General features: G+C 32.6%; 1 long non-coding RNA gene across 1 annotated transcript in view; it reads right to left on the bottom strand.

Annotated features, from left to right (window-relative positions):
* Positions 1-3,627: 3,627 nt before the first annotated feature.
* The window catches only part of LOC139521167 (uncharacterized), a 34,977-nt gene continuing 14,497 nt past the window's right edge, over positions 3,628-24,107 (bottom strand). Inside the window, exons 2-4 of the long non-coding RNA XR_011664024.1 lie at positions 8,568-8,649; positions 6,785-6,832; positions 3,628-3,648 (exon numbers count right to left, since the gene is read on the bottom strand). This is a non-coding gene — a long non-coding RNA (uncharacterized lncRNA). The remainder of the gene's footprint in view (positions 3,649-6,784; positions 6,833-8,567; positions 8,650-24,107) is intronic.

The raw sequence follows: 24,107 nt of genomic DNA, 5'->3' as shown, positions 1-24,107 counted from the left end.
CAAAGTTGCCCTTACCTGGATTATCCTCATAGTAGACTTTGTAAAACGTAAATACTACTAAAACTGGCTATTATGATTTGGAAAACAAATAACATGCTTTTTGATATCTTTAATCCTCAACTGTGGGCTTCAATTGTATGCCGTTTGTTTTAATTGATTATATTTCACACTTTCTTGAATGTCTGTACCAATTAAAGAATATGAACCTTTAATGTGTTTAGACTTTTGATTTTGCAATTTCAAAAAGGACTTTTCGTTTTGAATTTCACTTGGAGTTCAGTAATTTTGTCATTTTACTTTTCATCGTAAAAAATTTGTTACTGGCATAAACATTACAAAAATAAAACAGATTAACCCGCCACATTATGAATGTATGTGCCTGTCTAAAATAAATGTGATTTTTTATATCAACAAATGATAAATATCCCATCGTTGTGGTTACTGTAAATGGCATACAGGTACATATAATTGCTTACACCCGCTGTCTTATTCTCAATCATGCCTTGTATTCGTATTACAAAAAATAGCAAAACATTTTTAAGCCGTTAAACTACTAATAATATTGAAAAAATATAAGTACTATTCTTGAGACGATCTCTTACAATATAAACTCTATACATGTTGGTGTTGTTGGCAACTGTGGAATAGACAATTGTGGAAATGGTATTTTATCTATTCGATTCCATCGTCAAATACAAACAACAACGCAATTGTATGCTTTAGACGAAAAAATCATCACATAAAAATTATTTTCCAGTTAAAAATGTGGCTATTATAGTTTTAAACAACGTCATCACATACCGTATAAACTGTAGGAACAATACCCTGAAAAACTGTGATGTTGTTCTATTGAAAATGTGATTATTATATTGCTGTACTTACCTTTTAATCCTGGAAAACCATCCCGACCTTTAGAAATGTAAGTAAGAAGAAAACTCTTATTATGAAAAGTCATATTTTATCTATATATGTATTAATTACATCATATGCAATCACTTGATCAAGTCTTCATTGTATGTGTATTTTTTTCTCATAAAAGCTAATAAGCAATCCTGATTTTAATATCAGTTCATTTCGATCCATTGTTATACTAATTACTTTAACATTTCAGTCGAGTGATCTTTCGCCAATTGGCATTGGTAGCCGGCTGTTAGATGGCAAAGTTGCCCGTACCTGGATTATTCTCATAGTAGACTTTGTAAAACGTAAATACTACTAAAACTGGCTATTATGATTTGGAAAACAAATAACATGCTTCTGGATATCTTTAATCATCAACTATGGGCTTCAATTGTATGCCGTTTGTTTTAATTAATTGTATTTCACCCTTTCTTGAATGTCTGTACCAAGTAAAGAATATGAAACTTTAATGTTTTTTAGACTTTTGATTTTGCAATTTCAAAAAGGACTTTTCGTTTTGAATTTCACTTGGAGTTCAGTAATTTTGTCATTTTACTTTTCATTGTAAAAAATTTGTTACTGGCATAAACATTACAAGAAATTAAAACAGATTAACCCGCCACATTATGAATGTATGTGCCTGTCTAAAGTCAGGAGCCTGTAATTCAGCGGTTGTCGTTTGTTTATGTATTATATATTTTTTTTCGTTCATTTTTTATATAAACAAGGCCGTGAGTTTTCTCGTTTGAGTTGTCATAGTAAACAAGTAAACAGACAGAATGTTCATGTGATATTGTCTCTGATTGCAGTAAAAATGTATTTTCCTTAATTGGTTAACTGTGTTATGTTCTTTACACTTAAACGTTCATTAAATTCAAACACACTTGGTCTAGACCAGTAATATTTCTTTATGAATTTTACTCTCAGTTCCTTATATTTCGTCATCAATACACCGACGGCAAATTGTACATTTACGACGTGACAACTCAATGCTTTGGTAGCGTCCAGTTTCAACCGCTAATGAATGAGAAGAAAGTCTTATTTTTAAAACAGCTCTTCGGTACACAATAGGAATATATTTTATCAAATAAAATAGCGCCATATCTTCCGCATACATTAGAAGAAAAAGACTTAAATCTCGTATCTCAAGCGGAATACATCCATAGATAAAAAAGGACATTTCACAGTCATTCACATACAGAAGAAGAATATAGGCGACAAAACCTCGCCTTGAGGTAAACCGATTTGACATTCAAAAATTCAATCATCTTTGAAATAAAATAAATGTCTTAGGTTATTAAAAGTGTAAAAAGTATGAATCAGAACTGTTCTTAGAAGTCTTAAAATTATTATTTGAAAATATTGAAGTTCTTTTTTTCGTTTAAAAGGAGTAAGTTCGGAAAGGGCCATATTTGGCCCGGATTATAAAATGGAAAGATATAATATGTTTTAATTTGGCTTAAAGACATGTTAGAAATTAAAATTGACCTATATGCATCAAAGTTTTTATTCTAAAGCGTTGATTACTACATCCAAAATAGGTCAAAATAAGAGATTTTGACGAAAATTGACAAAATTGGCCAGATTTCAACCAAATTAGGGACCAGAAAAGATAAAGTGCTGACGTTTACCAACTAAATATTCAAGTTAAACATGAAAAATGTCATTACAAACATTGTGTTAAAAAAAAGTTTTGCCCACGTATGCGCTCTATGTTTCCTGTCCAATAATCAATGCAAAATTTACAAATTTTTAATGATTTTCGTGGAAAATCAAAATGATGACTTTTTGTGACGTCATCAGTAGAACGCATGAACGTAAATTTTCAACAATTAGGCATATTTCCTATCTAGTCAATGTATTAGCTATGATTCATTGTGATATAGATCAATTAATCCTAATTTAAAATTTGTTTGAGGTAAAAAAGAGAGCCATTTTAGGGTCTTATCGAAACTACTCGTTTAAACAAATCTTCTATTTCATAGTTTACCATACTCAAAGTCATTTGTTTTTATCTTTTTCTTTTGATATTTTGCATTGTTTCGGTTTTTCCAAATGAACCAGTTCGTAACAAGGAGGACCGTATGTAGCTGTGAATTTAATATCTCTCTAAATGATACACAAAAGGATTCTCATTTCTTATTTTGGTCCGATTCTTAAAGTAGACAAATTGTCATATTTTCTCTAAAAATTCCCGCTAAACCTCTTTTATTATGTACATGAAAAGATGATTATCTTTCATTACAAAAGCGACTCTTGGTTTAAATGATTTATTTTTTGTAATCTTTCTTCGGTGTTTACCAATAAGCGGGTTCTTTTATCGTGTGTAAAACTCGCGATTTAGGGGAACCAAAGAACACGAGAAAAATTGGCGTTTTTTTTAATTCTTTAATCCAAATGAAATATGTGCAATTTGCGGATTTTGATAAAAAAAGTGGTAAAAATTGACAAAAAGAGTCTATTGTTATGGTTCATTGATTGTTTATCCTGCATGATGTCTTCTTATTTATTGATTATATTTGATACACTTAATCAATAGCACACCAGTACATAGTTATTTTTCACAGGTTTACAAACTTCCTGAAATTTGTTACGGTCGGTCAGGTACAAAATTGACCAAACCTTTAATTTGATGTACTCATACGATTATGAAATTATCAAGAGTGACTTGCAACTATTACATAAATAGTTATCAAAAGTACGATTTATTTATTATATCGTCGTTCTTACCTTGGTCTCCTTTTGGTCCTGGAAAAATAGAAGAAAACTCATGAGTAATCATATATTAACTATATAAACTCATCATAGATACCAGGATTCAATTTTGTATTTACGCCAGAAGAGCGTTTCGTCTACAAAAGACTCATCAATGACGTTCGAATCCAAAAAGATAAAAAGGCCAAATAATGTACGAAGTTGAAGAGCATTGAGGACCAAAATTCCTAAAACTTTTGCCAAATACAGCTAAAGTAATCTATTCCTGAGGTAGAAAAGCCTTAGTTTTTCAAAATTTCAAAAATGTTAACAGTTCATTTATAACTATGACTATATCAATGATAATTCATGTGAGTACACACATGCTAAATACTGGACTGGTGAAACCATCGGGGAATTAAAACTCCACCAGCAGTGGCATCGACCCAGTGGTTGTAAATAAACCCATCACATAATATGTATTCATCACACACTATGTAATCACTTGAAAAAGCCGTCATTGTATCTGTTCTTTGTTTATTAAGAAATCCTGATTTTAATATCAGTTCATTTCGATCCATTGAAATACTAATTACATTAACATTCCATTAACATTTTTTATACGGATGAAATATAAGTAAAATTAAGAGCGGACAGTCATTTGCATTTCAGCAAATGAAAAATCTAAATCTCAAACACGCTAACGAATTGCTAACAACTGCCATATTCTTGATTTAATACAAGAATTTCCTTGTGTAGAAAATGGTAGATTAAATTTGGTTGTATATAGCTAGCTAAGCATCTCACTTATATGAGAGTCATAGAATTTTATTTCATAACAACATTTTTTTAACAAAGCAAACAGACATGATAGGTCAAGATATCAAAATTTTGGGTACAATGTATCACAGTCAAAATTATTTTAAAAACTTAACCACTATTAAACTAAATTTAAAACCATTTAAACAAACACAAAATGGCATATGAACAAAGCCAAATTTGAAGGCAAGAGTACAAAATTACTATAGCACAGAAACACATTTGCGGTATATATGAATACTGAGCCACCTCCAAAAAAGAATCAAACAGTAACATAGAGAAAAGGTTAACAATATACAAAGACAAAACAAAATAGCAAAATACCAAGTACATCAGATGATAAATAACAGGTACATAAACACTACATTTCAAGACTCCAAAAATCTAGAGTGACTGAGGATTGGAAAAATGGTCTCCATTGGTCTACCTCCCGTTACACCATATCAAAAGTGGGGCGTCTGGTCAGAACGAGGACGTTAAACCAGATGCCTCGTGTAAAGATTCTTTGAGGGGTCAATAGATGGCAAAGCCAAATTTCTGACCCGATCCAATCTGCCATTCCCGTGGAGTCCAAATTTTTTCGATTCCTCCAGGACGGCCCTTAATGCAAGACTAACCTACTGTATCTCTTTTATTTTTTTTTTAACTTTTTCTTGTCCTGAACATATTCATAATAAAAAGATGAGATACAAGTGTTAATAAGACAAGAGACCAACTGACACAGACATTACCATTAATAGCCACCGTATGGCCTTTAACAGTTATCAATGCCCGTACCACATAGTCTGCTATTAAAGGGCCGAAAAGACAAATGTAAACAAACTCATCATAGATACCAGGACTAAATTTTATATATAGCCAGACGAGCGTTTCGTCTACAAAAGACTCATCAGTGACTCTCGAATCCAAAAAAGTTAAAAATGCCAAAATAAAGTTCGAAGTTGAAGAGCATTGAGATCCAAAATTCCAAAAAGTGTTGCTGACTACTGGGCTTGTGGTACCCTCGGGGAAATAAATCTCCACCAGCAGTGGCATCGAGCCAGTGTAACACAATTCAAACAAGTTAACTAATGGCCTCATTTAGGTACGCTAAAAATATAACGGAAAACAAATATAAAACACAGCAATAAACGACAATCACTGAATTGCAGGCTCTTGATTTGTATCAGGCCTAGGCAAATACATAATGTGGCGATGTGAAACATGTAAGCTGGCGTCCAACTCTCTCTAACATGCACAGTGGTGTAACAATACAACATAAGAGCAGGCTTGAAATCAGTTGAAAAGGCTTAACTCATCAGGTGGGTACAAATAAAAACATTTTTTTCACAAACAGAGTGAACGTGGGATAATACTTGTACACTAAATAAAGATGTGATTGATTGATTGTTGCCATGTTGCTAAACGTCCAGTGGCAAATATTTCATGTATGTTCAGGACGAGAACAACTAAACAATAAATACAATAGGTTGGTCTCGTAATGGAGGCCATCCGGGCTGATGGTCGAAGGAATTTGGACTGCCTTTTGAAATTGAGGGTATACTGGATAGTGACGTCATAATCAGTGGATTTGATCTAATATTGTTATAACATAGTGGTCATATATTTTTATACCGATGATTTTATATATTTTGACGAATTTATGACAGTTTTGTTTCCAAAAAAAAATGATCATAACCATTAAATCGAGGATAATGAATGAAGCAGAAACAAAGCAACTCAACAGTTACGGATATCCTTCTATAATCATTTATTGCAGTTACGGATATCAGTCTATACAGTTACCCATACCCTCGCGATTTTTTTAAATGACGATTTCTCCATTTAGCGGTTGAACTATGAAAATAAGCTTTGCATATCAGTTTCAAACTTAGTAATACTTTAAAAAAAAAAAGACACGAAATACCGAAGAATTATACAGAAGTAATACAGAATTAGCAAAAGAAATATTGACCAGAATATCTGCAGCAATCTTTGGATATACGTAACTGCAGTTACGGAGATCACATTTTCCCCTAGTGAAGGAGGACCGCATCTAGCTGAAATAAATATCTACATATGTTATACCCAAAAAGATTTTCATTTCTGATTTTGGTTTATGTTCGTTTATCAATGTTGACAAACTTCCCATATTTTTTTCTAAAGATTTCCACTAAACTTCTTAACCAGTTAACATTGACAGAAAAAAAGATGAAACAATGATTGTTTGTCATTCCAAAAATTTGACTCTCAGTTTCAATGAATCATCTTTTGTAATTTTTCTTTTGTATAAAATTATATCATACAGTAATTTTCTTTGATGTTATTTTTTGTCTTCGATTTGCGAAACTAAACGACGTAGTACGTGATCATACATCACTTGCCATTATACCTCGTAATCCTTGTTCACCTTTACACATTGGATCTGGACAAATACCAACTAGAATAGAAAAAAAGAGATATTGTTATTGATGATATTTTTTATTTTCTTAACTTGATCCACTGTTTACAAAGAGCTTACATTTGTTTTCACAACGCTTAGAAATTGGTATGTTTTAAATACCATATTATAAAAGAGTTCTTGGGACTTCTATGGAACGCCGCAGCTGTCTAATGTGGAACTGTTATATTACGTTATGTTGTTTTACACTAACTTGATGATAGCGTGTCTTTACATAATATGGTTTCGACATTACGTAATGATATTTCGATATTACATGATATGGTTTCGTATTGACTTGATATAGTTTTGTCATAACTTAATATGGTTTTGCCAGGTGTCATACCACCAATTAAAAGTCCCTATCTGTTCAACCAAATATTGCAATTTTCACAGCTTTCTAAATATTTTACCTTAAGTTTAACTTCATAGAAACTAGGTATATCCTGAATTGTACAGGTGTCACCTTTCTGCATGCCAATTTTCAACATACATTCAAAATCATATAAGAAAGCAGAGAGCTTCCGAAAGGAGGTACCACTAAAAATAACCCCTGGTTTTCTGGAAATCTTAAATTAGTATACTATGGAGCGCATTAATCCTCAATTTTTAATGCAAACTCATAGACAGGTAAATTTTGGCTCAAAATGGTCTTAATATATTTCTCTTTCAACAAAACTTTCATTTCTGCAAATTTGTTAGTTAGTTTAGGTGAACAATGACATCAAATGCACTTTTTTTTGTCCGAGTAGGCCTACTTTCACATACGTTCTAAATTTGAGGGAGTAATTGGTGGTATGACACCTAAATTACTCGATGTGGTTTCACCATTATTTGATGTGGTTGTGTCATTAGGCAATGTGGTTTTAATATAACTTGATGTGTATGTGACCAAACATTATGTAGTTGTTTCATTGCATGACGTGGTTTTGTTATTTCGTTATGATGATTTTTCAATTCTTTATATGGCTTCAACATTACGAAATGATGTTTCAAAATTTGACGATTTTACACTACACGATGTGTTTGTTTCAGTATTTGATGTGGTCCTGTCATTCTTTGATGTGGTTATACCGTTCCTTGATGAGGTAAAACCACGTGACCATTTCGGAAAAAAAAATATTCTATTTTTAGACCGATTTCCATATGTCGTTTGTGCAATGTGCTTTGGATGAATACCGATATCTTAACCGCATTAACTTAAAGTGCAAATTAAAGTTCAATTAAGTTGTTGTTCAGAGTTATTTGGTATGAAAAACGTGAGGGACAGACAAAATATAGAAAAAAAGTACTACGATATTTACAGTAATTCGGACATAAGGTAATACACCGAAATCACTTGGTCCTGCCAATTTTTCCTTAGTTCTCAAATGGAAGCAATATTTTAATAAATGTGTAAAAGATTCAATGAACCTTGCTATATCTTGACTTTGAAGGATAACTTCTACACAAGTTTAACCCTAGCCGTATTTGGCACAACCTTTTTCAACTTTTGATCCTCAGAGCTGTACAACTTTGTCCCCCCTTTTTTTTTGACTTTCGAACTTTTATATCTGGGCGTCACTGGTTAGTCTTGTTTGGACGAGGCGCGTTTTTGACGTAATGAATTTTAAACCTGATGCCTTTTGTTATCTATTATTCATGTGTAATACGTTCTGCTATGTATTTGTATTGTAGTCCTGTATTATTATGTTGTCATTTTAATGTTATATTTAACAAAATAAGTTGTACTCACATGTGCTGCTTTTAGTCAAAGTAATTATGAGCAGTAGTTTCCAATACAGATCCAGCCAAGTGACTCTCATGTTGTACAATATCTATAATAGTGGACATTTTTCATTAACATTATAGATTTCCATGCAATTAGAAAAAAACTAAAATCACAAAAATACTGAACTCAGAGGAAAATCAAATCGGAAAGTCCCTAATCACTTTGAAAAATCAAATAATAAAACACATAAAAAAAGGAATAGACAACAACCGTCATATTCCTGGCTCTCTACAGGCATTTTCAAATGTAGAAAATGGTGGATTAAACCTGGTTTTATAGCGCTCAACCTCTCACTTTGTACGACAGTCTCATCAAATTCCGTTATATTTACAACGATTCGTTAACTAAATAAATATAATAAATAACAATAGTCAAGTCAAAATATGGGCACAGCAGTCATTGTCGTGTTACAATTTTAAAAGAAACAATTTAAAAGAAGAACACAAAAACATCTATCAAATTATAAACATTAAAAACACATTTATTGCTTCGCATCTCTGACGTCAGAAAATTTATACGTCACATAGGAAAGATATTTTGTCGTTCAATGTTTATACAAAACAATTTTGAAATTTTACATGGGCAATGTTGGCTTACAGGGTTAAAAAAAATAAAAGTATGTTATAATTAATTTCAGAAATAGACTGAGATTTAAAATAGTCCAAAAGTTTTATAGAATTGATAAGAATCCACAAATGTTTAATTCCACTACGCGATTAAATAATTTCGACGTTTGTGGTTCAACGTATTTTCTAATTTATAATAGAAATATAACAGAAAAGTAAGTCTACCCTAGCTAGAGATTTCAAATAAAATGACATTACTTGGCGTAACTAACTTATCTGACCATACATCGGCCTATTTTATGTCAGTGAAAATAAGCGAGAAGCTAGAAAACCACGTGATAAATATAATGCTAGACTGCTATTTTTGTTTGTCATGAGAGAATAAATTAATACGGACAAAAATTCTAGTATGTGATTGTTAAATTCTAGGGATACTTTGTTTTATCTAGAAAAAAATATTTAATCAAATTCCATGGTTGGCCATAACCAGTCCGATTAGGTCTCTAGGTCGAGTTACGTACGTATATCATTTATTAAAAATCTCTACTTTCAGAACACGTAATGTAAACAATCACATTATAGCTTTCTTACATTTCGACGAAAGGTACGAACAAACGTACAGAGTACATATATTACATTCCTGCAATAGCAATGATAGTTTATATTTTATCCTGTAAAACGGCATTCCTTTTGAAAAAAATGTATCTAGAAAACTTTGAGCATATCGCAAATAAAACACGCATTCAATACTGAAAATAAAGATTTTTTTAAAAACACAATTACATCTAAACGTTGCTTATGTTTACCACGATAACACTCCTTTTAAATGTTTAAGGGGGCAGACCATATGTATGGGAGACAACTCTTACACATGTATTGAAAGTCATTTGTGCGTTTAAAAAAAGTAGTAATTTAAACAGTGATCAAGCATTTATGTTGTTTCCCTCAGTTTTAGTTTTTTACCCCTTTTTTATTATTTGTCCATGTATTTATGAGTTTTGAACAGCGGTATACTACTGTTGCCTTTATTGTTTACGTTTGGCTGTGAGAATGAGGCAAACATATCCAATAAACTTTAAACTGCAGACACCTCCAATCACTTAATTAAGGAACTACTTTTTCTAAGGAGCAATAAGCAAGAGATGAAAAGGTAGAGAATTACTATTCATACATGAAATGCTTTCAAATTTAAAAAAAAACATCAATGTACTGACCATTATGAGTTCTGGAACGACTATACTGACCGAAGTGTCTTGTGGCATCATTTAGAAAAAAAAAAGTATTTAAGAAATCCGATCTAAGGAAATGGATTCAAACATGAACTTATATGGTTTTAATCCTCATCCATTGATACTTAACTTTGTGTCTTTTTTCATTTCATAAAGGGCTCTATTCTAGATATTATCATGAGTTTGACTGTCCATTTTGTATCTTTCGTCCCTCTTTTCAAGAAGATATGATCTGAACATCAATCCTAGTACCAACTTATGCTTATAGATAATCTTATTTAGCACAAAGATTGCACTTGAATTTTCATTGCGTCAAATATTGATGACAGGGCATTTTGTAGTCTGGGGAGAGAAATTAATATATAATTATGATATGTCAATTCGTCCCTTTGGGTACTCGTTCAATACTGAATATTACTGTTTTTCCTTATAAATTCGAGTACAATTATCATTGGAACAGCACACTTTTGACTTATTCACATAAAATGAATGCAAATTTGACAAAAGTATGCGATTTTTAAGATTTATAATCCAAAAAATATTTAAGCAATATTTTGCAGGAATTAAACGACTTCTTTTTGTTTGGCTAAGATTGAGAAAAATGTGTTATCCGAGCTGATTCGAATTATTAAAAATCTTTTTTTTTACATTTAGGCAATATATAAGTATTACCATGTTATTTCAGATTTACTACTACTACTACTTGGATTCTATTTTCAGGAACGCTTCTATCCAGCTCTTGGTCTTTCTCCTGATTCCGTAGTGATTGAGGTTGGTAGGCGTAGGCTATGGGATATCTTAGCAAATGCCTTTGAAAAGTCTAGTAACAGTAGATCAGACTGTTTTCCGAGTTTAAGGCACTTTGATAGGTCATCAATGCATTCTAAGAGTTGCGTCTCGCATGATCTTTTACTTCGAAATCTATGTTGTAGACGGTGTATCATCAGCTCAGTAGTTAGTACTTTGGTACTGCCATAATTTAACAAACTTTACTAAATGTGGCTGTTTATAGATATTGAAATTATCAAGAAACTAGGTTTCAAATCCCCAAGCCAAAGTTGAGTTTAGATCAATTTGGCGATTTATTTTAGGTATTTTTGACAGATATCTCTTCAGTGGTTTCGGTACGTATAAATCTTCTGATTTCAAATGCTAGGCTTTGAGCGTTCCTGATGAAGGTAAATCTAGAATAGCGCTTCGAACGCAAGAAATTATTCAATGTGTTGTTTTTCAATTTTTTGTAGTGGATAAAGGATGTGGATAAAGGATGTTGTTATACTTTTTGGAACTTTACGTCTTCAGTGCTATTCAACTTTTAACTTGATTTGGCTTTCGAACTTTATTCATCTGACCGTTACTGGTTAGTCTTGTGTGGACGAAACGCACGTCTGGCGTATGAAATTTTAAAAGCCATACCTTTTGTTAGCTATTATTCATGTGTTTCATTGTCCTATATTTTCTCCAATCTATTTGTTTTATAGTCCTGTCAGATAATGTTGTCATTTTAATATTATATTTAACATTGCCATTAAAGGGGAGGTTTGGTTTGCCATAAAACCAAGTTCAAGCCACCATTTTTGTTTCTAAAAATATCCTGTACCGAGTCAGGAAAATGGCCATTGTTATATTATAGTTCGTTTCTGTGTATGTTGCATTTTTATGTTGTGTGTCTGTTATGTCGTAGTCTTCCTTTCATATTTGATGCATTTCCCTCAGTTTAAGTTTGTAACCCGGATTTTTTTTCTCAATCGATTTATGAATTTCGAATATCGGTATACCACTGTTTCCTTTACTTGTTTTCCTGTTTCATAATGTAGCTGGTAACAATATGTTCGATGATCTTGCAGCAAAAACATGAAAGAGATATTGGTCTGTAATTTGCCGGAATATACGTTTGACCCTTTTTTATGCTGAAGTGACTGTTGCTGTCCTCTCGTCATCTGGAAATTTGCCTGTCTCTATTGAAATATTGAATATGATGGTAAGTTTGGGAGCGATTTCGCTGACAAGTCCATTGAGTATAATTGGTCTGATGTTATCCGGTCCAGTGGCTTTGTGTGGGTTAAGGTTTCTCAATTAATTTTCTATTCCGTTGTTTGTGATAAGGATGTCTCTACATTCAGGGTAATTTTCCGGTGAGTCGGACATATGATTTTGATTTTAGAATTCGCTGTTGCTGATGTTGTTTGCTGAGGAAATACAGATTAAAATCGCTCATCCGATATTGTACTTCATAAAAAGCTATATTAAATTATGTCAATAGTTATCAAAGGTACCAGGATTATAATTAAGTACGCGAGACGCACGTTTCGTCTTCATTAGACTCATCAGTGACGCTCATATCAAAATATTTATAAAGCCAAACTAGTACAAAGTTGAAGAGCATTGAGGATCCAAAATTCCAAAAAGTTGTGCCAAATACGGCTAAGGTAATCTATGCCTGGGATAAGAAAATACTTAGTTTTAAAAAAAATTCAAAGTATTGTAAACAGGAAATTTATGAAAATGACCACATTATTGATATTCATGTCAACACCGAAGTGTTGACTACTGGGCTGGTGATAACCTCGGAGACGAAACGTTCACCAGCAGTGGCATCGACCCAGTGGTGTAAATAGTTATCAAAGGTACCAGGATTATAATTTAGTACGCCAGACGTGCGTTTTGTCTTCATAGAGAAAACAACACAAGCGACATAAGTATCTACTTTATACATTAAATGTAACTTAACAATGGTATTTGTACGTATGAAGCGTCAACTTCATGTTATTTATACCTTTCAAGCGTCATTGTAACATACATTGTACGTATGAAAGTGAAAATTATAAATTTGGATTGTCTTTCTTTTCCCAAAATCATTTTTAGACCGTTAAAAAGGTGAAAACTTATGTATTACGAACTTTATCACTGACTGCATACGTAAGATGTTAAGTCGGTGATTGTTTTTACAGATATATATTTTTTTTTGACAGTAAGCTAAAAAAATACGATTTTTATTGATAAAATGAAATTTATCAGTATCTTTTAATTTAAGTTGACATCTGTTATACATTTTTTTCCAAATTGATTATTTAAGTTTTCGGTGAAGACGAAATTTGTATTTTTACAGTTGTTCCGTTAATGTGCAATGTCATTTGTCAACCGATGAACATTTATTTAGATTACTAAAGGATCTTTGTAGAGTCCCCTGTCATCAATTCCAATCTTTTTAAATGCGTTGCAGCACATACTACATGAAATCGAACAAGCTTAGAAGTTTTTGCAAGGAAATAAATCAAGATTTTATAGTTATAAGGAGTCAAAACAAATAAAAGAAAATGTAGCTGATGGTTTCAAAATTATTAGTTTTTTTTTGCTTTCTGAAAGTTTATTCTCTTTCATGCAGAAAGAGCAAGAGCCATTACAACTATATGAAAGTAAATTTGCAGAAATTTCAGTCAAACACTGGTACACGATTTCATATTACATTCATTTTTTTATAGTCTAAGAGTAAAGCCATTTTCAATTAATATTTTATAGTGCGTCTTTTCAATTGTAATGTTATACTGCTGTATCAGTTTTAGGATGAAGGTTGGCGCCTGTTAAAACGTCCAAACCCGCAGCATACATTATATGCACCTGTCCTAAGTCAGGACTTTAAGTCAGGAACAGTGCTTGTCGTTTGTTGGTATGTTTGATAATTTTTTCTCGTTTAAAATAATAAAAAAAAAAAAAGATGAGGTGTGATTGCCAACAAATATGTAACACGGCACCAAACGACAACCACTGAATTACAGGCTCTAGACTTGGGGCAGGCACATATGTACGTAATGTGGCGGAATCCCAACCCTCCCCTAACCTGGAACAGTGGTTTTATGGTACAACATAAGAACGAACAGTAAAAATCATTTGAAAAAGGCTTATCTGTAGATATTCGGTCTCAACAGTATTTCATGTACATTGTAGAAACCCGCAAATATATTTGCTCTTCTCTTTATTTCATAGCAACGTTATGTTACATATTCATATATGGCTTTTAAAGCCAAGACGCAAAGATATGCTGATTTAGTTTAAGTTTGGTTAAGTTTAATTGGTAATTAAACTAAATTGATTTGTATGGGACTTGTGCCTAATTAGCTATAAAACATTTTGTTGATTGATATAGATCGTTAATCATCAGTGTTAACTAGATATATAAGTCCCTGACCTGTGAAGTGGAGCTGTACTGTAGGAGACTTTATTATATTTGTTTGTCTGTCTTGTAGTCTTTTTTGTCTGTCTGTCTGGTGGTCTTGTTTGTCTTGTCTGTTTGGTGGTCTTCTCTGTATACCTGTGTGTTGGTCTTGTCTGTCTGTCTGTTTGGTAGTCTAGTCTAGTTGTCTTGTATGTCTGTCTGTCTGGTGTTCTTGTCTGTCTGTCTGTTTATCTGGTGTTCTTGTCTGTCTGTCTGTTTATCTGGTATGTCTGTCTGTCTGTCCGTCTTTATGATGGTCTTTTCTGTCTATCTGGTGGTCTGGTCTGGCTTTCTGTCTGTGTGGTTGTCTTGTCTTGTCTGGCTTGCTGTCTGTCTGATTGTCTTGTCTGTCTGTGCCTGTTTGGTAGTCTTGTTTGTGTGTCTGTCTGGTGGTCTTTTTTGTGTGTCTGTCTTGTGGTCTTGTTTGTCTGACTGTTTGGGGATCTTGCCTGTCAGCCTGTCTGTCTGATGGTCTTGTCGGTGGTCCTATTTGTCTGTATATCTGTCTTTCTGGTGGTCTGATCTGTCTGTTTATCTGTCTTTCTGGTGGTCTATCTGGTGGTATCGTCTGGCTGGCAAATGTCCATGATAAAATCCAGATCAAGTTCGAATTTGTTTGGGTCTTATGTCTGGTTTGACCGAGTAATTCTCTTATATGCTGGATACTGTCCACGCTAGTCTGTGTCCACACTTGTTTCATTCGATATTTCATAAACGTATTTGCAAGAAATTCTTCCCAAAAAATACCTTCGTTATTTATATGTTCAACCTTACTGTGGATACTCGTTTAAAGAGATGTTTGGTAGAATATGGCAAGGAGATAGCAACTGAGATGTTCCGTTATTTTTCTTTCTAATGCTAACATCATAGAAGGAACGAACAATCTTTTTATGTGTTTAAATAATTGGTGCGGAGTGGCATTTTAATTCGTACAGACAATTTGATGAAGTATATATATGAAGCCAACAAAAATAAAATTTTTTTAAAATCCTTTGTTCAACCACGAAAGATGAATCGTCGATATCTAACAGTATTAACAATCAGATAGCTAACTATCAGGGGAAATAATGTTGATTTTAAGCAACTATTGGTTACTGTATGGCCTTCGTTTTTTAGCTTTAGTCCAGACCCAGGGCTCAATTTCAGATTGCCTTAATTATGTACTGACGACAATAAACAAACAAGAACTATCTTGATACAAGATATACGACACATTTATATGTTGGCGTGAAGTTTTGTATCAACCATAAACATTTAATATCTTTTGATTTTTTATAATTTCACACATATGTTGATTCTAACTTGACTATAAAGTATATCTGAAGGTTTTTTTCCGGAGAAAAAAAAACCTTCAAAATACTAGTTATGATAACTGTACGTTAAACACAACTTTAAATTAGATATACAACCTATTTTGGTTTGAAAATCGTAGATTGACGGTCAACAAAGTGAGATGATATTTGTATTTTGAGATTTTTTATTTCAATTATAATAGTTTAATGATAATGTGCTTTGACTTAATAATTAACCCTTGGCAAATTTAAACAAAGTACAACAGATGTATAGCAGTGTCTCCAGTTATTGAATCCTAAACTGGATATCAGCTCTTTATACCTTCCTTTGCTTCCATTAATTACGATTATTTTTCTTAAGGTTAAATGGTCAATAATTTTAAGTTACCAGAATCACTATAAATACTAAAATATCGAAACTTCTTTTTCAAGTTGAAGACGTGCATGCACGCTTAAAGATCGATTAATTATGCACTGACAAAATCTTTATTTTGGAAAGAGAAAGGCAAGGGAATTAAAACGAGAAAGCAAACATGTGCGAACCAAACACAAATATTATAAACAGCAACAAAGTCAAGCACTGAGTAGCATATGACCGAGCATAAATTATGGCGGTGGACAAACATGTTTACCGACTCAAAATGCTCTCCTAAGTTTAGAAAGTGATGCAACAGCAGTCGGTAAAAATCAATTTAAAAAGACAGTTGCAACAATTCACACTAAATAACTCGTAAGAAATAGTCTAAGCTAGGACATAGATTAACGATCTGAGATATTAAAGCCCGGGATGAAGAAGTATGAAAAAAATGAAAGACGAAAACATTCCAAAAAGACCACACCAGACCATAAAGCATAAAACTATCCATTAATGGCATTGGGCTGTATCTGGTTTTTGATCGGTTTGTTTCTTATAAACAAAAAGACCTTCACGTACAGTATCAATTAAGATTGTTTTAATTTTGGTAACAGTCCAATGTATTCATGATTCCCTAACTGAAAATAAACGTTTTCCTTATGTACAACAATGTTGTCTTAATTCAAATATCCTAATTAGATTAAGAAAAATATGAAGATAATGGCGAAATAATAGCTGAATGCTTTTTGATATGTTTTTTTTTTTTTTTTTTTTAAAAAGGGAGACAATTCAATCTCAAATATAGTCTTAATTGTGATTTCCTAAGTATACTTTATGTATGACGTTAGTAAAGTCAGATATCGAGAATTCTCTAGTAAGACTCATCAGTGACGCTCATATCAAAATATTTATAAAGCCAAACTAGTACAAAGTTGAAGAGCATTGAGGATCCAATATTCCAAAAAGTTGTGCCAAATACGGCTAAGGTAATCTATGCCTGGGATAAGAAAATACTTAGTTTTTTGAAAAATTCAAAGTATTTTAAACAGGAAATTTATGAAAATGACCACATTATTGATATTCATGTCAACACCGAAGTGTTGACTACTGGGCTGGTGATACCCTCGGGGACGAAACGTCCACCAGCAGTGGCATCGACCCAGTGGTGTAAATAGTTATCAAAGGTACCAGGATTATAATTTAGTACGCCAGACGCGCGTTTCGTCTTCATAAGACTCATCAGTGACGCTCATATCAAAATATTTATAAAGCCAAACTAGTACAAAGTTGAAGAGCATTGAGGATCCAAAATTCATAAAAGTTGTGCCATATACGGCTAAGGTAATCTATGCCTGGGATAAGAAAATACTTAGTTTTTTGGAAAATTCAAAGTATTGTAAACAGGAAATTTATGAAAATGACCACATTATTGATATTCAGCATTGAGGATCCACAATTCCAAAAAGTTGTGCCAAATACGGCTAAGGTCAAATTATTTCAATTTTTACGAAGAATTTAAAAACAAATCATGTATGAGCCTTACATTCGAGTCAGGATATTCGTGCGACGTCAAGGTCTCACGATGTTTGATTGTTTGAAGAACTTTAGGAATTGATTTTTCTATTCAAAAAGGAGTACATGAAGCATGATTAGCAATGAAATTACTATTAGTCCTGATTTGATGAAAAAAAATATGTCTTGTGTTTTAATGTCTGTCAGTATATATATAAACTTTTTTAACTTTGAACAAAAAAATATTTACACATGTTTTATAATAGAAGATGTGGTATGATTGTCAATGAGACAACTCTCCACAAGAGACCAAATGGCACAATAATTAACATTTACAGGTCATCGTACGTCGTTCAACATTGAGCAAAGTCCATACCGCATAGTCGGCTATAAAAGGCATCGAAACGAGGTGGGCTTGTTTTCTCGATAGTACAAACAGCTTTAGAAACAAATATTGTTCCAAAATGTGCGTCTTCTTTTTCATATTCTTGCTACTTGTCTGGCATAATCCTCTAATGAAATGGACAAATTACAGTCAGAAAGTCTTTAGCATTGCCAATTCTCATTCAGTCATTCAACTGTTTACAACATTTAGAATTTTTGAAATGCTAAGGCTTTTCTACGTCAGACATATATTACCTTAGCTGGATTTGTCAAAACTTTTAGGAATTTTGGTCCTCATTGCTCTTCAACTTCGTATTTTATTTGGCCTTTTTAACTTTTTTGGATTTTTTTTTTGCAACACCAAATTGAAATTGAATTAAAAAAAACACTCATTATTTTTTTGTGATATAATTTGGTAAAATAGAACTAGTTAAACATTATTTAAGTATCACCTGAGTTTAATCAATACATATCGACTCGATAAGTTTTTATCTGCACATGCAGCTACTGTACCCGTAAACAGCAAAAAAGATGTTTTGATCCTCATTGTTTTCAGCACTTTAAATAACCCAATTTTTGAAATTATATGATTGACACCTTATAATTGGTCCTTGACAACTCTTAAATGCAGCAAGATGGCAGATTATCAGCATAAGAGAAGCAGGGATGTCGCTGTAACAACTGCACGCATTGTTGGTCATCACCATTCCACTGAAGTCGTTTTGAGAATAAAAATCAGGGAATAAACGCTGTAAAAGACCTTCCGAGATAATGAAGACCCCCTATACCATATGCTAGAGAAAATCAAGCATAACGAAGGTTGGTCAGAAGGAAACCCATTGCATACAAGACAATCCTAAAATGAGAGTGGTGGCCATACAAGAGCCTTTTAACAAGAACTGTTCAAGATCAACTCATCGCTACTGGTTACCGTGCGATAATACCATTTCGGAGACCTTTGCTAACGAGCAGACTTACAGTTTTCCGTATCCAATGTAGTGCACAGCTCGCCAATGTTGGAAATTAGCATCGTGGAGGAAGATCAAATGTTCAAATGGAATTTGGTTCATCTTCCTTGGCCCGATCGTAGCCCGGCTTTGAACCATATTGAGCTTATATGGGACACTATTGGGCGGAAAGTGAGCGAGAGAACACCCCAGTTCAAACACAACATGAAATAAACAATTCCCTTCATCAGAAATGGTTGCTGCTACCTTAGCAACAAATTAGTCGATTTATGGCAGGAATCAGAAGACGTTAAGATGCGGTTATCCGTTTAAATGAAGGCTGCGCACAAAGTACTAATTCTTTGGCGTATAACGATCAACCATGATGTGAACAGTCATCTGAAGATTAATTTTGAAATGTCTGACATTGTAAAGTTCGACTACAGTGAAACTTGTCAAATGCGGTTTTTTTGTACAAAAAACACTTCATTTTGTTATTGAAATTGTGGTTATATAAATCATTTTTTTTAAAACATTTTTTGTTCGTTTCAATGCCAATGTTATCGTGAACTATGTTTCAATAATATTATACGCATATTTTATTATATTCCATAAAACAAAAGAGGCTGATTTTTCAAATTTTAAAAAATCAAGGTGTTGCAATACTTTTTTCCATGTGTATATGTATATATACGTATATATGTATATATCTATATATGTAAGAATTAAATATGTGTTACACATATTTTGTACAGTCTGATTCTTCACATATTTTGTGAAGAATCAGACTGAATCTTTCAGAAAATATGTGTTACACATATTTTCACAGTCTAATTCTTCACATATTTTGTGAAGAATCAGACTGAATCTTCCAGAAAATATATTGAAGATGATATTATCTACATGCTGGACTTTTTGATCGACAATATATTTGTTGAGTTTTGATGATTTATATTTCAACAGACAGTCGGTATTCCAATAGGTACTAATTGTGCACCCCTGCTGGCTGATTTGTTTTTGTACTCGTATGAAGCAGAATTCATTCAGAACCTTCTAAAAGACAAAAAGAAAAAGCACCTTGCAAAATTCTTTAATTTTACTTTCCGATATATTGATGATGTTCTATCATTGAATAACCCATATTTCAGCCAATACCTACATCTCATATATCCCAGTGAACTTGACATTAAGGATACTACTGATACTAGAAGGACTGCTTCATACCTTGATCTTTTCCTCAATATTGACGTAGATGGACGACTTCACACGAAAATCTATGATAAACGGGACGATTTCAACTTCCCAATTATCAATTTCCCATTTCTCAGCAGTAACATACCCTCTGCCCCTTCGTATGGTGTTTACATATCACAATTGATACGTTATGCTCGTGCTTGTTCACACTATACGGACTTCATAAACAGGAGTGTGCTCCTTACGCAGAAACTGCTCCAACAAAGTTTTGAGGAGGACAGATTAAAACTGACACTTCGTAAATTTTATGGACACCATCACGAATTGGTGGATCCATACGATGTGTCTTTCACCAAACTAGCTAAGGACATTTTTACCACATGGTAGATTGTGGTTTGTCATTATGTCGTCTTATCTTTTAATTACCGAACGTGACTTATTCCCGATTGTGACTGTTTTGCTGAATGTGAATTCGCATTACTATAAGACGTGTTACGGTACTTGTCTATCCTAAATTCATGTATTTAGTTTAAATGTTTAATGTTATATTTGTTATTCTCATCGGATTTTGTCAAATGTGTTGACGTCTTTTCTATTATATTTATGTGTTATTGTTTAAAACAAATTTATCACCGCATTCATTCATTAGATTTTATTTTGTTCAACGTAATCAGTACGATATTTTACGTTTGAAATTAGATTCAAAACAAACCGGACATAGCTTTATAATATAGTTAATTGCTACCTTAGTTTGCTATTAATAAGTATTAAAATGTGCATTGTTATTAAATGCAATATCAGTATTTAGTTTAAATATAATCTTAAATCAATCCTAATTCTATCTTATTCATTCAAATGTGACGTCATTGTTCATATTTTGATGATCTGTTTTACAAATTCAAATGACGTCATTTTTTTTGGTCATTTTTAACAATTTCAAATATGACGTCACTTGGCGTTCAGGTTTAAACCTATTCGGATTTGTCTACATTTTGTGTTACAAATGTCTGGTTATGTAATGTATTTCAGTTGTTTCCTGTAATTAGTTAAAACTTCAGTCTTATCATGTACATCTTTTGTTTATAATTTTATAAATTTACTGTTTGCAAAAGTATAAATTATTCTAAATAATAGAGATGTTCTGGTAACTAACAGAAAACCCTGGCCGTTTTTGACACAACCTTTTTTTTTATCTTTTGGTCCTCAATGCTGTTCGACTTTGTGCTTGTTTCGGCTTTCAAACTTTTGTATCTGGGCGTCACTTGTAGATATTGTGTTCTGGCGTATTAAAATTTTGAACTTGTTGCCTTTTGTTGGCTGTTGTTTGTGTGTTTCTTTGTCGATTGTGTTCTCCAATTTATTTATATTGTAGTCCTGTGGTGTTGAGTTGTCATTTTAATGTTATATTTCACATGGCTAGAAAAGAGGGAGGTTTGGCATGCCACAAAACCAGGTTCAACCCACCATTTTTTCCTTTTAAAAATGTCCTGTACCAAGTCAGAAATATGGCCATTGTTATATTATAGTTCGTTTCTGTGTGTGTTACATTTTAACGTTGAGTTGTTTGTCTTCTCTTATTTTTGAGTGTAAATTCACATTGCGATAAGACGTGTCACGGTACTTGTCTATCCCAAATTCACGTATTTGGTTTTGATATATTTGTTGCTTGGTCCGTGTCTGTGTGTGTTACATCGTAGTGTTGTGTCGTTGTTCTCCTCTTATATTTAATACGTTTTCCTCAGTTTTAGTTTGTTACCCCGATTTTGTTTTTTGTCCATGGATTTATGAGTTTGAACAGCGGTATACTACTGTTGCCTTTATTTATGATAATAGGAGTTAAAATACTATTTTTTATATGATTTTCAGATATTGTCCGGAGAGAAAATAACAGAAAAATACAAATTTATGTCACTATATATATATCTTTTTATTATGAGTACATGTATGAATTGTAATGGAACCATTTTTTAGTTTAGAGTTATTTCTCTTTAAGCAGTACTTGAACAATATTTTGAAAGTGAAAGTAAAATTACTTCCCTTGATTAACTCCTCGTGGTAAAGTTTATCAGTACAGAAAAGTCAGAAAGCATGTGGCTAATTTTTCATGGACAAATTTTGTAGGCAGATTTAGATCCCCCACAGAGTAAGTTTATTTTAACTGACTATGTAGTGTTATATTGTTTGTATATTGAAAGGTTTATTTCTATTTAAAGTGGTATAAATCTGTAGAAATGAGAAATTACAAATGTAAACAAGCAGACTCAGTGTATTTTTACGTGCGATGTTGGAGTACATGTAACAAAGATTTTATACATTATGATTTAGAGTTTTTACATTGAAAAAGGTACAATCCGTCATAAATGAACAGTTATAAAGATTATGGCGTGTTATTATATTTGAAAGTATAAATAGCTCAGAGCTACGTTCAAATTTTTATAAGTATGGAACGCAATTTGCACCACCTTAAGCTTTAGATTTAATTATTTTTCAAAGTTATTTTGAAATATATATGTGACATTTGTGTATGAGAAAGACTTAATCAGATGAGCATTAATTTTCTAGTCATTATTGAAATGTATGGTGCACCTTTTAAGCCATAATATGTGAATTACACATACTCGACAAATCAGTATTTTTATGTTTATAAATACATTATATGCATATTCAGGAACACAGAAAGAACATTTTATGAACACACAAAACTATGACAATAAACAACTGTTTATTGTACTATTCTTACCTTATGTCAGTAACAGCATTATTTTGATTGTTTTACTAGTCATGCAATTTTTCTTGTTCTTGTAGTAAAATTGTCATTTTTGTTTATTTCAATTTTTTACCTCTTCCGAGAGTTATGTTTTGCGTCAATAAAGATTAAAGCAACTATCGACTTAGCGTTTAACATTACAGTACAAAATCTGCGACCATGGATCAAGAAAATCAGGACGACAAATGGGTCTCAGAAAAGGAACAATGAGAAAACCCTCGTGTACGACAGTAAACAATACAGGGTAAAGAACAATACGAATTAAAAGTTTATGACTACACGAAAAAGTTACGAAGAGTTAGTTTAACGATTGATGAACAAATTCACTCATTTGTAAATCAAGAAGATAACAAGGTACCTACAGAAAGTACAATAAGACTAAAAAATGATTTGGAACAGAATAACAAAAACTATCAAACAATATCCAGAGAATTCTTGGAATATGTAGACCGGTCAAGGTGTCGAAAAAGCATTCAGGAAATATCAGCTCACAAATTAGTCTCAAAAATATTATCTGAGAAGGTACAATATGCAATAGTATTATTGATGAAACACTATCAAAATGTACTGGTAGTCAGAAGGAACCTGCACAGAGGGATAAAATAACATCCTCTCAACACAATTCAAGTCGATCGCATAGATCGTATGCAAGCAACAGCAGCCATGGTAGCAGACAAAGTTCATATCTCAGACAAAGTATGAAGTCTGAAGCAGCTAAATGCCGATTAGAGTTTGCAGAACAGGAAGCAAAACTACAATTAGAAAAATCCAAGATTGAGGAAGAAGAGTGCATAACAGCGATGAGGCATGCTAGACAACAGAAGAATTTAGAAATCGACATTAATCTTTTAGCGGCTTAACGGGACGCGATGGAGGCACAAACAGGTAATTGATGAGGAGTTCAATTCAGAAACCGGATCTACAAGTAGTAGGTCAAGTGTAAAACTAGCATCAGAAAAACTACATCGAACGAAACAATACATTATTCAACAATCATCACTATCTTCAAGTGCACAAAAGATTGAAACTGTTATCGAAAAAGAAA

The sequence above is a fragment of the Mytilus edulis genome, chromosome 4 (assembly GCF_963676685.1).
Source record: "Mytilus edulis chromosome 4, xbMytEdul2.2, whole genome shotgun sequence".
In the NCBI taxonomy this organism is placed as follows: domain Eukaryota; kingdom Metazoa; phylum Mollusca; class Bivalvia; order Mytilida; family Mytilidae; genus Mytilus; species Mytilus edulis.
This window is presented reverse-complemented; position numbering and strand designations above follow the sequence as displayed.